The sequence below is a fragment of the Crocodylus porosus genome, unplaced genomic scaffold (assembly GCF_001723895.1).
Source record: "Crocodylus porosus isolate Cpor-Errol unplaced genomic scaffold, CroPor_comp1, whole genome shotgun sequence".
Classification (NCBI taxonomy): domain Eukaryota; kingdom Metazoa; phylum Chordata; order Crocodylia; family Crocodylidae; genus Crocodylus; species Crocodylus porosus.
The window spans coordinates 13,004,996-13,017,664 of record NW_017728886.1 but is presented as its reverse complement, the minus strand read 5'-3'; the positions used below and the strand labels follow the sequence as shown (position 1 = coordinate 13,017,664).

At 42.6% G+C, this 12,669-nt stretch overlaps 1 protein-coding gene across 2 annotated transcripts in view; it reads right to left on the bottom strand.

The window, feature by feature from the left end:
* The window catches only part of DPP6 (dipeptidyl peptidase like 6), a 731,733-nt gene that overhangs the window by 563,490 nt on the left and 155,574 nt on the right, over nucleotides 1–12,669 (bottom strand). The window lies entirely within an intron of this gene.

The window sequence follows — 12,669 nt, the reverse complement described above, 5'->3', positions numbered from 1 at the left end:
ATGGCAACATCAATGGAACCCAAGTCAACTTCGGTGGGTATAGTACCGGTAACATCATCTCTAACTTGAATGAAAGAAAAACGGGTGTGCTAACAAATCCTGCAGGTTAAGAGGGACAGCTATGGAATAATAGGAAAAGCTAGCAGATATTTTTATCTATTTTTTTCTAGACAAGAATGAAATCTTCAGCCCGCTGGCGTCAACAGGAGTTTTGCCATTAATTTCAAAAGGGATGGGATAACATCCCATGTGTTCACCCTATTGTAGTTTACTCAAGACTGCTTGTGAATCCTTAACTGCAATGATTTTTAACATGGCAGGCTGTCTGGACAGCCCTGTAACAAGAACATTGTCAAACACTTGATGTCTTCTTTAAAAAATGCTTAGAGTCAGAGATCAACCAAATTTACAGTTTGACTATAAGTAACCACTACATTTGCCGAGTGTGATTAACAGCTCACATGCTGAAATAAGTACATATAAGCTGTAAAAAGTATAAAGTATATAATAATAATGATAATGAGTATTGTGATAATAATGTAAAATCATATGATAGTAATACGTAATAAGTGATGATAATATGTAATGATAATAAGTAAAATAATATAAAAAATCAGGGCTGGTTTACAAATAAGACAGGAAAAGATAAAAAGGGCTCAATTGATTAGATATTTTCAGTTTCAGTGACTAATTTAACCATCTCAGACAACATTATTCTAACCAAGTTGTCTCTATTCACTGTTATATTTTTGCGGAGACCCAAAACTGCCTACAGAGGTATATTAATTAGTTGGAAAATGCTTGCATTTCTAGGCATATTTCACTAGCTTTTTCGAGTAAGGAAAATATGTTTTAAATATTTTCTAAAGGCTTAAATCTCTGTTATCAGCTAGTCTGTATTTCTCTAGCTCCCTTCTGTTTCACTTATCTTAATAATGCATTGTGTGGACAAATGCCACCAAGTGACTGAAAGCATGTATAGGCCTTTGTGGATGCTCACTGAAATGCCCTATTATAAAGTGTAATAACAATTAGTTTATAACAGTAGATGAAACAAGACATGAACATCTTCAGTTTCTCCTGTCTTGCAAAATAATTTCTCCAGACATCACTGATTTTAAAAAAAGCTACAGGCTAAACCAAGAAAAAATCTTGGTGGTTTTATTTGCCTTCATCCTAAGAATTTACTCAGATTATGAATCACTGGAAAATTCCTTTGCCTAAAATGTTATTAATCCCAGAACAGATTAGGTAGATGATAACCTGCTCTCAGTGAATGGAGGATGAACAGCAAGAATATTGTTGTCTCTGCAAACAAACCTGTATGCAAGTAATTTCTGTTCATAAGAACAGGTCTTATATATTCATCTTTCTTTGCAATTAAGGGTTTTTCTGAACAAGATATGATTGATCATTTGCTCTGTTCACAGAAGCACTGGTCCTCTGATGTGGTCATTTTTAATAACTCACGCATCATTAGTTTGCTGCTGCTCCGCAGAGATATACAATCCCCTCTCCTCCACCCTTGGTTGTCTTTTTCTAAATTAAAACCCCAGTCCTTCAACCTTCCCTTGTAGGTTGTGCTTTCTAAGACTTGGATCATTCTTGTTGCTCTCCTCTACACTCTCCCCAAATTTGCATCTTTCCTAGAGTATACTGAAGCCTCTCCTGCACCAAGTAAAGGAGAATAATTACCCACTGTGAGTGTCTACACGTGATGCTACCTTGCCATAGCAACATGCTACAGCAATGTAGCATCCGCTGGCAAAAACTGTGATGCTGTCATAGCAAACCACTCCTTCCGTGTAGTGCTTTGCTACGGTGACATAGCAGCTAAAAATAACTGTGCACTATGGGTTGTTAGTGCACCATCATTTACTACTTCCTTTTGAACTGATGGTGCAGTAACAACGGTGCCATAAGGGCACATGTAGATGCACCCACCAAGTCTTACCTGTTAGTACTTCCCAAAAGGATGTTTCCTCCCCAACACCTATGGCATCACATTGACGAGCCAGTTTGTGTTCCACCATGACACCTCTCCTTCCCATGTCTTTTCTGCTGTACAGTTGCATAGCCGGTTCTTCCTTTTTATTTTTGCATTTCTTAAATGTAGCACTTCGTGCTTACCTTGACATATGCCTTTTATCTAATTGATTTCTGATCATTTCTCCAATGTAACAAGAAGATTTTGAATTCTAGTCCTGTCCTCCTGCATATCTGCAGCCTTCCCAATTACACAATCTAAACATTTTACTAAGCGTGCTGTTTCTTCTGTCATCCAAAGAATTAAATATTAGTTCCCAGCGCATAACATTTTCTTGCAAATTAAACATGTGGTTTTGTAAAGAGGAGCATGAGCTGGTGGAATTTCTGCAGGAAGATATAATCACAACAGGCAAGGGCTTTTCAAGATGAGCAGAGATAGAAAATTCCCTTGTCTGGCACTTAGCCATACCCTGTGAACATGGGGTTGAAGCTTAGAGTCTCCAAGTTGTTCTCCTCTGTTCTCTCCTTACTCTTGAGTACTTGTACAAGAAAAGGATATAACCCTTTCTTAAGGCTCCAGGCAGTGCTCCTACACCCCAGAAAAGGCAGAGCAAAACTTTTGAAGAAGGCAGTTTTACAGGACTGCTTCCAAGTCATAGATTTAAGATATATACTATCTTTAAACCAACCTCTTGTCTTGCTCAGTAGCTACATATCTGCATCATTGCCTCTAACAGTTAGCCACAGAGCACAGAAGGATTGCATTTAAGAGTGTGAATTATGAGCTTGTATCTAAATCACTCAAATCTGCTTAAAGATGTTGTAGCCTATTACTGATCTGCCTAATCTGTTATTTAACACTGGAATACACCTCCTCACTCTCCACTCGGATACTGTCAGCCTTCCAAAAAAGAAAAATCGCAGGGCTGAATGTACGCTTGCTTGTCAAAGGATTTTAGAAACCATGAACTTTCCTTTCAAGCAAGGGTCAAGAACTAAGACAGGATTTTCCAAAACGTTCATCTTCCCTATCAAACTATTACCATCTGCGTGAGGTTTTGGAGCGCTTCCTGGTAGAACCGCTGCAGAGGTTGGTATTCATCGGCCTGTCCTTTCGCTATTTCAATCAGGACTGCAGAGCCCTCCATCAGGTTCAAAACTTGATTACCAGCATGAAGTGATCCCAGGCAAACTGCTCAAGGTACTTAGGACATGGCTTCACTCCTGGAATATGGAGAGCCTTGGAATTGAATGTATTTGTTCTTATAACACCCCAGGCGGTAAGGGGAGTGAATCAAAAACACTAAGGGTATTTCTACACAGTGTGGCTAGAGACGCTCCTGAGCATGTCTTGCTCACTCACTCTTGCTCGTAGTCCCCAAACACAGAAACGCAACAGTGGGGCCCCGTTCTGGGGACACCCCCCTTCAGTCGCCCTCGAGACCTTGGTTTCCCATCAATTTGAATGTAGCTACTGAGAACAAACATGGATGAGCTTCACTGGTTTATTTCTGTGGACAGAATATGCAAGTGGGAGCACCCCTCCTGGAAAATGCTGCCATTGTGGTGGAACCCACCCTAACGGCCAGCTTAAAAAAATTGTTAGGCGCCTAATTGTAAGAGAATGGCAGTTAGGAGCCTAAATAGGGGTCAGGTACCTAAATATCTTGTCTGGAGATGGTCCTAAAGATCTTGCCAGAGGTAATGGAGAACACAGGAACATAAACCAAGTTTTGCCAAGTCATAGTCTAACACCCTAACCACTCCACCAAGGCATAGCCAAGCACCCTAACCATTGGACCGTCCTTCCTCTCTGTCTTGTGGCAGGCCCTTCAAAAAGGATGACTTCATGTAACCACCATTAATGCTAATAGGGGCGGGTGCACCTAGGCTGGCAGGACAAAAAACCATCAATCTATGTCAGGCTAGTAAAGTACAATTAATTAAAACCAGGAGCAGTTGTTTCATCCTATGCAATCCATAAAATAGCAGAAAATCCATCATAGAAGGTCAAGTACAGAATGATCTAACATCAGGGTTTCTGTGACATCCATGACACCAATGATATAACCTTTGAACTCAATAAATGAACTGTCCATTGACTTAGTCACTCACAGGGAGTTACAAGGTGCACAGGGTGTATCTGCAATGATAACGTTGCCCTTGCAACTCACCTCCCTTAGTCTGCTACATTTCATATTTTTTGTTCTGTAGGAACACCTATTTGCCTAGGTCAGGGCCCAGAAACCCACTGTGCTAGGTGCTGTATAAAACCCACCACAGAGAAAGAGAAGCTGTTCGTGGCACAAGGAGATTTCAATCTAAGTCATTCGACCAGAGTTTATTTTTCTAGCCATTCTAGTGGGATTTCTTACATCAAGGACTGAGTACTACTGTGGACAGCAGTGGGCTGGACTCACTCATAATCACAGCATATTCTGAGCAAGATCCTATTCCACCTACTAAGAAAATATAAAATTGAACCGGTAGAGAGGAACAGCACAGTCATCAAATTGGGATCAGCAAGCAGTGGCTAAACAAACATATTCTGAATTCAAATGTCATTAGGATATTTACATTCATAGAAAGTTTCTGTACATAGGAGATGGCGGCAGAAGACACTGGAGCTGCATCTCACCTCACAAGGGTAAATCAGTGTAAATAAGAGGAGAATCAGAAGCATCAATTTTAATTACTTCAGGTGTCTCAGTGCTCCTTTCAGCTGCTCCCCTTCCCCTGGGGAAGTTTGGCTCTGTCCCTCTAATTCCTAATACATATTTCTATCACAGACCAACTCAGAGTTTATTTACACTGATGTGGCTGAAAAATCAGGTTAAAGACAGTACAAGATTGTGAGCTTTCAGCTTGTTATCTTCACGAGATCTATGGATGAGGATCACTGCAGTTGTACAGAACTCAGGAGCTATTCAGGGCACATGAAAAACTCAGCCCACATTACTGATACTTTGGAAGAGAGTATTTTAAAACAGATCCATCATTCAGAAGATGAACATGGATTACTAAGACTTGGCCACTGTTTCTGAATATGTGCTTTAGAATTATCAATAGTGTTCAAAGTTTCTTCTCAGGGTACTCTGTGCTCCCAGTACTGCAAACCACCATCTAAGAAAAATATATACAGGAAATTTAACTTGCTGTGCTCTTCCTCAAAAAAAGCAAGCTAAAATGGATGGGAAGTGCTTACAAATCAAACTTTTCTTTAAAAAAAAAAAAAAGAAGAAGAACCCACAGTGTTAGGAAGTCATCTGTTACATTGGCCTGCTTTGATCAGACTCAAAACACTAGTTAGAGCCTATGGTGTAACATTAGATCTAGAATCTTATATCTAATGCAATTTGGTGCGATGAAGGGACTTACATGAAAGGATAGGATCTGTCAGGTAGTACTTTATGCTGAGGCATGATGCTTAGCCAAAACTGGGGGATAATTTTTAAAAGACAAATAGGGAAAGCATTCATTCTATCACTTTAAGGATTACCGTGGGTGCATCTACATGTTCATTAATGTGCCGTACTTACAGTGCTTTAAGTGTCATACCTGTAATGACAGGTACTAACTTAATGTGCTGTAATCTGTGCTACTACACATTAGCACAAATGAACCCTTTTTTAGTGACATTAATGTGCATTAGACTACATCTATTGCACGTTAACACATTAACACGGGTTTTGCCCACCACACTAATGCACAGTAGAATTAGTCTTCTGTGCCTTAAGCATCTTGTGTAGACGTGCCCACTGAGAAACAAGGGCTAAATTCACTGCTGATGCAACTCCAGTGAGATGAATGATTTTTTCAGTTGTGCTACTCAACAACAAAAAAATTTCTCAGAGGGAGCTAGGCCTCAGCCACATGCAAGTGAACAACGGACAGTTAGGTAATGTCTCCTATCTCACAGATCAACAGAGATGAAAGCCCCACTCTTCACCCCTCTCTGCTCTGTGACTTCAGCTTTTCCCTATTCCAACTTAATTCTTGCCAGTCCGTCCCGTTAAAGAACGGCAACACAGGGGCTACTAACTATAAGGGAAGTTACAGGGGCTACTAACTATAAGGGAAGTTTTAAATAGCTTCCCTGATTACTCAGGATAATAGTCTTCTTTGAGCCTCGCCCCATTAGATCTGTGAAAGATTCACCTCTTTGTCAGGTGAGAGACTTCCTTTGCAAGAGTGGAGTTTAGAACTACTTGCTTTAAATATTATTTGCTGTTCATATGTATTATGTGGAGCAACCTGGGCATATCTCAGCCTGCCTGCCTGGTCCATTTAAGCTGCTTCCCCCACATACCTCTCTTTCATTTCTGCAGCTGCTTAGGTCCTTGCAAGGAATAAGGAAATCCTAGAAACTGGCACAGTTTAGAGACACACATAGGCAGAGGAGCCTATCATCATAGAAGGTAAAAAAAAAAAAAATCTCAACTTAAAATTAATTGCATTAAATCTAGTAAAATTCTTAATGGTGAGACATGTTTTTATGTTAATGTTCTTAATGCTTATTACTCTGATGAGGCAAAACATGTTTTTTAAAGGCTTTTTGCTTCCTGTGCAGTAACAGCCCTTTGAAGAAGATACACTGCCACCAGTGAACAAGACAGCTTGAGATGAGACCCAATGGGTCTGAAAGGTGCCAGCTAGCAGCCAGGGTCACCTAAGGCTGAAAGCATCTTGAGCAAGTTGTTTAAACATGTAAATACTGCAGAGGGACTTCACAAGGGTGCTTAGTGGTGAATAACTCCCACTGGAGCATGAGAAAATGTGGAGAGCAGTGTAGGTGCGTGCTGCAGAGGTAGGTGCAATCCTCTCCGTGGACAGAGACCTTGTAACAGTACAGACGATTTTGTGTCCCAATAATCCTCAGAGCTGTGCCACCTGGAGTCTCACACCTCTGGCAGGGTCACCCAGGGCAAACAGGCCTGCAGGGAGGTTTCAGACAAATTATGATCCAACCCCAAGTCCTCAATAGCAGTTCAGAAGGTAGATGATAACAGGATCTCAACAGCTATAACAATGGGAGAAGGCCACAGCAAGACGGAGGTCTCCTATCATTTAAAGTTCTCCCTTGCCACTGGGCCCAAAACTCTACCTTGTCAAGATCGTGTGGTTGCTGTTTGCATGCACCAGCTTCCTCACTTTAAACAGTAACATGCAGGCTTTTAACACAGGAAGCAAGACACTCTTCTGATACAGCCTCCAAAAGCCCTGTGGCAATGGAAGAATGATGACTGAGATGGGACTAGTGACTCTGGCAGTCTCCAGCCACAAATCTGCACTCAGGCAGCAGTAGCCTGATGGCATCAGAAGTGCACTGGCTAAGTTTGCCGATGACACTAAACTTTGGGGCATAGCATCCACACCAGAGGACAGGCTAATGATCCAGGCTGACTTGGATAAACTTAGTAAGGAGGCAGACACACCTGATGACATTCAATACCGATAAATGTAAGGTACTTCACCTCAGGGAAAAAAACCCGCAGCATACTTATAGGCTTGGCAGTGCTATGCTTGCTAGCACCACGGCTGAAAGAGACTTGGGGGTCATGACTGACCACAAAATGAACATGAGCCACCAATGCAATGTTGCAGGTGGTAAAGCAAACAAAACCCTGGCTTGGATCTACAGATGCTGCTCAAGTAAATCTCAGGATGCTGTCCTCCTGCTGTACTTGGCTTTCTGGGCTCTGCAATTCAAGAAGGATGTCAAGAAGCTTGAGAGAGTCCAGAGGAGAGCCATGTGCATGACCAGAGGGCAAGGGCAAGAAAATAGGCCTTACAAAGCCAAGCTGAGAGCCAGGGGTCTCTTCAGTCTGGAAAAGTGCAGGCTCCAGAGGGACCTGGTGGCTGCTTATAAGTGCATAAGGGGTGTACATCAGGATCTGGGAGAATGTCTGTCACCACAGTGTCCCATGGAAAAACAAGGATCAATGGTCATAAACTCCTCCAAGACAGTATTAGGCTGGACATAAGAAAAAATTTAGGGAATAGACTCCCTCCAGAAGTGGTGCAGGCACCTACTCTGGACTCATTCAAGAAACTCTTGGATGCTTATCTTGCTAGGATCCTTTGACCCCAGCTGACTTCCTGCCCCTGGGGCAGGGGGCTGGACTTGATCATCTTCAAAGTCCCTTCCAGCCGTAACGTCTATGAAATCTATGAAATCTTGCACTTGAGACAGGGTTGCACTTCGGCAGCTGCTCTCCTGGCTGGATAACCACCCCCAGCAGAATCACATATCAAATAGGAAGATCATTGCACAGACGCCCGCATCTTGCTGAAGCCAGTTTTACCAGCATTGAGCCGGTGATCCTCAAGCAACAACTTCACTGGACCAGACATTGTGTGTGGATGCCTGACTCTTGACTCCCAAAACAAGTGCTCTGCTCCCAGCTCAGTAACAGCCTAAAATCTTGCGGTGGCCAAAGGAAATGTTACAAGGACACATTGAAGGCATAACCTCAAGAAAACAGATGCCAACATCGAGAGCTGGGAGGAGCCTGCTGCTAATTGACCCCAATGGTGCCACAACCTAAACCAAGTAGCAGCCTATTTCAAGCTAAAGTGTCTTGCCCTTGAAGCAGAGCAGAGAGAGCAGAGGAAGAAAAAGGAGAGAAATCCTAGCTTGCTGCATACTCTCCCCTGCAAAAAGACCTGCAGCTTTTGTGAACAGGTCTGTGGCTCAAGGATTGGACTCTTGAATCCCCTTAGTGAGTCATGGCACAGATTATCCTTGAATCAAGGGACTGACGATGACGATGGTAGGTGGTATGAAAAGAAGTTTTGCGAAGTTGACGTGACCCTAACTATCCTGTGCTCTTATGGGGTGAGTGGCTTTCCCATTGGGACATACACTTCTTTTAGTGAATGATGCCTGAATCTACCTCATACCCTATCTGGGATAGTATGGCCCAATCCACACCCTAAAATGTTAATGGAAACACCCCCTGGTGAGCCAAAAAGGTAATGACAGCAGGTAATGACGCCATTCATAATCAGTCTCTGGGTCCCTTCCAGCCCTAACATCTATGAAATCTATGAATGATCTAAAAGAGTCCCAAGAGTTTTGCTGGTTGTCCACTCCCCTCCTTTCTGCTATTCGTGTCAGGGTGCTCAGAGGCACTGGGTGTTGGCTGCAGCCAAGACGGGGGATTTTGACCTGGCTGTGCCACTGCTCCTGTTGGGACTAAAGGCAGAGGTTCCTGGCTAGAGGGTCTTGTTTCACTCAGGGTCAGACCAATCTGGGGTCAGGGAGGAATTTTACCCCATGATCAGACTGACATGGACTGTAGGGGGTTTTGCCTTCCTCTCTAGTGGGGAGCATGGCGTTCTATCTGAGATCTGTTGCACGTATATTAACTACCTTTTATAGAAGCAGGACATTGGCTGCTGTGGTTTCCCTCCTTTACCTATGGCAGGTTAAGGTGCCATATTCTGTGTTGTGTCAGGGTTGATGGTAGTTTTACGAAGAGTCTAGATTATGGATTTATATAGTATGGTTGACTAGGGATGATCCTGCCTAGGGGTTGGACTAAATGACCTATGGAGGTCCCTTCCAGCCTGTCTCCTCTATGATTCTAGGAGCCTTGAACAGCAGCTGAGGATTCCTGAAATGGTAAAAACATAATCAAGAAAGAGGGCAGAATTAAAAAAAAGAACCCCTAAAAACTTAGTGGTGTGGGAGACTGAGTGCTGAGACTGATGCAATGGCAGCACTACTGTGATCTGTGCAGAGGCAGGAAAAATGGATCAAGCTGTGGTTGGCAGAGTTCTTCAGCCAACCACAACTTTTATGTATGTCGCCATATAAGATACTTGCTTCTGTGTAAATAAAGAAACGTAGATTTGCAAAGTTCAAGACTCTATAGTGTACTTGCCAAAAACCATGCATACTTTTTCTAACATAAATTACTGTATAACCAGATATAAAGAGAGAAACCTATGGGGTCATGTGTAATGAAATGACCTTAAAAACATTATTTTTATTAGATGTGGTGTGCACTAAAATGCCACAGGAGAAACTGCATATTACTTCATTTCTACTGTCATTTTCTGCAACAACCTGGGGCTAAAGAAAAGCATATTCTCACTACTAATTAGCATTTGGCATTAAGCAATATTTTATCAAGAAGGCTGCTATGGCTCTAAATAGCACATTTAGAATAGTTGGACAGGATTAATAAGAGGCTGGGGTGAATTTTGGATTTACCTATTAATTTGTGATTATGGACTTCAAAATCAGCCCTTTTTTCATTGGGTTTGCATTTTTAGTATTTAATGAGGCTAAAGCTGTTTGAAAAGGTTTTGCACGCTGAGTGAGAATGGGACATGCAGGATTTCCAGTGTGAAAAAATAAATTAATAAATAAACTGTCGATTTCAATCACTTCTGCTACAGGGGTTTGGAAAAAGGAACTCTGCCCCTATAAATATATGGCCTTATTTCAGTAAATCACATCTTAAGCATGTAACATGCCTTCTGAAAGGTAATGTTAAAGTAATGTTGCAGCCAAGATGGTCCAGGAATGACATGAGAGGTAAGGATTTCTTAGCATGATAACTTTATTGGACCTACTGCATAGTTGGGAGACAGTTAGACAAGTTTTCAGATGTAAGGCATTCAACCTGAAGAACAATTTCTTACACTCAAAAGCTCTTTAACTCTATCCAAACTATCGTTACTGACCAACCTTCTCTTTTATAAGAAAAACAGATCAAGATCCTTTTCATGTTTCCAATTATCTCCTTGTTCTCATAACTTTCCTCCACACCCAATCCCAGTTTTTATTATCTTCTTGAATTGTGAATATCAAAACTCAAGTCAGGCCAAATACAGACATTACACTTTTACTGAGAAGGGTGCCTGGGACACCCTGGGGTCCTGAACCCTTCGGAGGAGGGGACCGGTTGCAAAAGGGGACAAAGGCCAAGAGGATCAAGGCTGAGTTGCTAGCATCTTGTGGTGGCCAAAGGAAATGTTACAAGGACACATTGAAGGCATAACTTCAAGAAAACAGATGCCAACATCAAGAAGCATGGAGGCTGCAAGCAGTGCCTCGGGGGAGCAATACTGCCAGTTAAAGGACTGTGGCGTGAGTCAGAAAAGACTGAAGGAAGAAAACCAGATCCAGCAAAAGGTGAAACCAAGGCCAAGGGGCACAAAGCTCATGAAGGGTGAGGCTGGAGCTGGAGCTGGAGCCTGTGGTCCTGGGACAGTGGATCTTGAGCAAAGAGGCAAAGCCAATATAAAGTGGGACAGAGCCAGGAGGCCACAGCCCAGACAAGGCTCTAGGACCTGAACTGAAACTCCCTGATCTGTCTTATATCTTTCTTAAAGTGTGGACCCCAAACTGGACACATCACTCCAGGTAAGGCTTCATCAGTGCTGAACAGAGCAGAAGGATCACTCATCTCAACTTGCAAGAGACACTCCTGTTAATACAACAGTATGCTGTTGGTGTTTTCTGCTACAAGAGCACCCCGTTGGCTCATAACCAGCTTCAATAGAGCAATCTGGACTGGCCAGTTTAAACACTAAAAAACACAAATAAACATGAGCAAGTTGCTGTTCAATGTCATCCTGAATTAGTGTTGGGAGTGAGATGAGTTTCATTATTGCCATATGATAGGAATAAATCATTTTTCCTTTCCCCCAAATTCAGAAGAGAAATCTGTACTGAATGTTTTTGCCTGTCCTGAATTATTAATTGACAATTCTGTGATTTCCCTGGAATAAAGGACCAATATCATTGCTAGGAATCGTCCCATTCTTTGGATATTTTAAATACTCCTGACCATGGGTTTCCCCTTATGTTCTTGGTCTTCCCTTATCAATTTCATACAAATGCTGGCTTTTTCTTTTTCTCAATTGCTGGTCATGTTCTCTTTCCTCTCTTCCCCCACCCATTTGCTGCACAGATGTTTCCATATAGCACCTTTCACTTCCTGTCTAAAGAATTTTGTTTGTTTTTAAGCAGAAGAGCCATCTTTGTCGATTGTGGAGTTCAGGCCACATAGTTAAACAGAATGAGAGACACGTAATTGAAAAAAATCAGCATGCTTATTTGTAAAGCAGAATGCATGACATAACTAGCAGTTTTGGTTTGCACTAGTTCTTGCAAAAAAAGAAAAGAGCTTCATTTCACATGAGTTCATGATCCGTAAGAGCCGTTTGGAATTTTTTGATTCAGTCTGACACAAGATCAAAAGCATGTGTCAGTCAGGCACGGCTTCAATGTTGAGGTCCAGGAGCACCAGACCCCACCATCAGGCAGGTAGTGCGGAGGCCTTGGTGGCTACCTATCTCACCAAGGATGTGGAGTCGCTGCACTGCAACCTCTTGGACTATTGGGCAACCCGCAGCCAGGTGTGGCAGGATCTGGCTACGGTTGCCCAGGAATACCTATCCTGTCCACCGACCAGTGTGCCAAGCGAGAGGGTGTTCAGCATTGCTGGGGATGTTGTGACACCCCACTGCACCTGCCTGGGTCCTGGTTTGGTGTTCCTGAAGATCAACCTCTTGCTGCTGGAGTTCCTCAAGCTCCACGTGCAGATGGAGTGAGTGCCACCCTCCTCACTCTGCACCTATTTGCTTTTTTTCATTTGCTTTCAGAACCTTGAGGTGAACTTGCACAGAAACCCCTGCACCACCCTGCCTCAAACCTGGCAG